General features: G+C 38.6%; 1 protein-coding gene across 1 annotated transcript in view; it reads left to right on the top strand.

Annotated features, from left to right (window-relative positions):
• Positions 1 to 1,227, top strand: part of LOC138010554 (N-acyl-phosphatidylethanolamine-hydrolyzing phospholipase D-like) — a 6,239-nt gene extending 5,012 nt beyond the window's left edge. The window contains exon 5 of the mRNA XM_068857535.1: positions 1 to 1,227. This exon is cut by the window's left edge and continues 349 nt beyond it. The gene's annotated coding sequence lies outside the window, so the exon portion shown is untranslated.
• Positions 1,228 to 3,811: the final 2,584 nt, after the last annotated feature.

The following is a 3,811-nucleotide window of genomic DNA, read 5'->3' as shown; positions in this document are numbered from 1 at the left end:
CTTAACATTCTTTTGCATTTATGTTAATGAGACCTACTGCTCTCATTTTGAAACAAATAATTTCTTTTGGAATTTTCTCGTCGTACCAAGGTTTGAAAGGCTTATTAGCATTAAAACAAAAGAATATATTTTTTTTTTATTTGACGGCCGTTTTGAAAGAGGTCTAGATTGGATGTTTTTACTTGTTGATCGAATTTTGAGGGAGGAGGCCCTTTTCAAAATAAGCATAAACGTAAGCGATGTATGACGTTTTCCGTGTTTCCATATCCTCATCTAAACACGAGGGGGAGTTGGGAGAATTCGAGACCGTTATGAATCTAGGGTTTGCATAACTGTCGAGAATTCTCCCAACTCCCCTAAGTGTTTAGATGAGGCTATGGAAACACAGAAAAAAGTCCTCTATTGCTTTTATAAAGTATTTGTCAAAGATAATTCGACAAATGAAGGAAAATGCTGTTTTCGTGAGATCTGAGTGGACGGCACCTTAGACAGACAGGCCATAAGTGAAACCGGTAAGATCAAGGCACTAAAAAGGCGGTCTACTTCACCCTGACTGAAACGGTCCTTCCGTAAAGGCTCTATACACCTAACTAGGTAAAGTGCAGAGCTGTAAGCACTGACTCCAGTTTTCCTTTTCTTCGAAGAAGTGAAAGCGAGTACAAAGAAATGGAACAATAATTTCAGCTGTCACAGAAAAGGAGAACAATACATTTAGATGATTTCAGCCTTCATGGAATCCAGGGTTTTACCACGCTGCAGAAATAGTCTTTGTAAGCTTGAGTACTGCGACGGGTTCGAAAATAATTAATAATATTTATAAATATGAACTTTATTTTAAGTGTCTATTATTAGCATTATTAACAATTAGACCCGTAGCCCTTACGGGCTACGGGTCAATAGCCTATGAGGCTACCTTTTACTGTATTTGAAGTCTTCTAGCGCTCGGTACATTGACGTCAAATTGAATGAACTCAAATCAAATCTAATCTTGGTTGTTTGAGGAAAGAAGAAAACCAGAGTACCTGGAGGAAAGCCTCGGAGCAAAGTAGAGAACGGACTTGTCGGTCTAATTAGTCGTAGTGGTTAAACTACCAGGAACGCACCTTGAAATGAAACATTAAATTGTTTCAAAATTGCACGACACCAGAAGAAACTGAGATTTAAAGTAGATCAACTGTTGTTATTGGCAACGAGAACCAGTAATAAAGTTAAGATCTTCTATAAACTATATGTCTGTTTGTCGTATTTTTGAGATGTCACACCCTGGAAGTACTGAAGCCTGATGTCTTATTTTCTTTTGGCTGACTGACTGGATAACCGTTCGACAGATTCATGGACTGATGGACAAGCAAACTGACTAACCAATCGACTGACTGGTTCATTTACTGACTGACTGATTTACTGACCAACTGACCGAAGAGCAGGCGTAGCTCAGTTGCTCAGAGCGCCGCTTTCGGAGCAAGAGGTCCCCAGTTCTATCCTCGACTGATTGCTCAATCGATTGATTGACTGACGACTAACCACTCCAAAAACTGCTTGCCTAAATTGCAAACTCACAGCGCGCTTGTGATCATCAATCAGAATACTGCTGGCTTTTATGTCAACTACTTCATCTCAGTAGACCTGCCGGAATATCCAAGTTTGAATTTCGATACCTAAAAAATTCAACTGAAAACACTAAACATGGGCTGGAGGATATTAAAATGGCCCGGGTTTGTAGCCATCTTTATCACGGAGGATACCAATGTCACAAGAAGTGGTTTACAAAAGGGTCCCAAGGAGGCTCAAAATAATCGCAACAATTTTAATAAACTGTACTATTTTAAAGGATTGAATCTAGACAACTATTTCACGTCACGGAAATGTTATGCCGTACCATATAAAAGATCAATAATATCTTAACAAGATACATTCATTGAAGTGACGTAATAAGTCACCATGGCAACAAAACAAGCATGTAAAAATACCCTATATTTGGTCTTTAAACGCTGACATCTTAAAAACGAACTCGGTGACCCCCAATTTTTATATGAAACAGTGCTGTAGAGTTATTACTCTGAATAGAACATTCCCTCCTTTGACACTTCTGTTAGCCACCTCAACAATGGGTCCGAATAAGAGTTTTTCCCTTAAGAATAGGGTTTCGTTAGTACCTCAAAAATGGCCCAGTGGCTGATTGTATCAGCATCTGAACATTGCGTATGTTGCAGTTTTTCTGCTTTTTTGAAGTCCGCTATTCAAAACCCCCGGGTCAAAACCCACCCACCCCTCCCCTAACCTTAGCAAACGCCGTAACCCAGCCATGTCCAGCAATGCAAACAATCAACCCATCCTTCCAAATAGTGTGGAAGGTAAGCCAGATTATTTTTATGAAAATACCTTGGAAACAGTCCGGCTTTGCTTTCAAATACGCCGAAAATTCTTTGGAACTCAGACACGCTTTTTTTTTTCTTTTGGCAACCGAGCTCTCCCCATTGTGGCGTAACGCGACGTGTTGGAATTGATTGAATTGCAAATGTTATGCTAATCCAACAACTTGTGGAAGAAGATTCAATATGGCGCCTCGACATGCAGTTTATTTTCAAAATTTCATGTCTTCTTCCTAGCGTTTGTGCCGCATAAACTCTCTGTTGACGTTCTTCTTGCTATTGGATGCGACTGCGGAAAGCTAACAGTGTAAACGTTATTCTGACGCGGACGGAGAAGGTCCCGCTTACGAACACGTGGATGAAAAGTTACCGACACTGAAACTTGGACAGCTACATCCATGAACAACTGAATTCGAAACGAAATCCTACGAAAGGTACTTCAATGTTTGAGTGTCTTTTAGTTATTAGTGTTTAATTAAAGCTGTTTTGAAGCAGTAGTATGATGACCATAAGTTCATTGTAAGTTTAGTTCATATTTAGGCAAATTAGCAACAATGTACTTAATCGTATTAATGAGGCTAACCCATTATCTCATGGTTTAATTTTTAGGTGTTCACAATGGCTGCAATAGATCTTGGCCAAAAGAGAGGATCTACTCAAAGATCCAAAGACTGAAGAAGGGTTTTCAGACGGTAAGTTAATTGTTTCATGTTTGAAATCTTGCTAAACGGCTCTGAGTAAAACTGACCAAAAACCCCCTTTCTACTCACAAAAAATTCTAATGCACCTTACGTTATCCACTTCTGGGCCCGGTTGTTCAAAAGCCGATTACCGCTAATCCCAGATTATAAATTAACCAAGTAGTTTATTTCTCTACCCCCAAATGCTGTTCAACGCTGATATTAGGCAAAACTTTACATTAGGAGAAGTCAATCTTGAAAAAAAAAATAAACAAAAAAAAAAATAAGCAAAAAAAAAAATAAGCAAAAGAAACTTGCAACTAAAAGTTGAAAACATGAAACAAAAGTCTACGCTAATCCTGGATTAAGTTAATCGGCTTTCGAACAAACGGGCCATGGTCCATAATTGGTGATCAGAATGAAGTCAATGATCTAAGATCGTAACTGCACCCGAATTGATATAGTTAAAATAATGAACCTGTTTTCAAATGTTTAGGTACTGCGTCATTCATGAGATGAGAACAAGCAAGGGACATATCAAGAACAAAGCTCAACACAACATTGTCACAGAGAGGTAAGATTTGTTCTTTGAATCAAAAATATAAACATTAGAGGAGAGAGAAAACGTACGGGATATAAAAATTTTACGGATTGATCTGTACCACAGCCGATTATCTTTTTCGCATTTTCATACCCTGCAAGTAGAGTGTTCTGATCTATGTCCGAGAAAAAATAGGAAATCCCCTTTCCTCTTCCTGATTT

Source organism: Montipora foliosa, chromosome 7 (assembly GCF_036669935.1).
Source record: "Montipora foliosa isolate CH-2021 chromosome 7, ASM3666993v2, whole genome shotgun sequence".
NCBI classification, from domain to species: Eukaryota; Metazoa; Cnidaria; class Anthozoa; order Scleractinia; family Acroporidae; genus Montipora; species Montipora foliosa.
The sequence above is the reverse complement of the archived record's forward strand: the minus strand, read 5'-3'. Positions and strand labels throughout refer to the sequence as shown.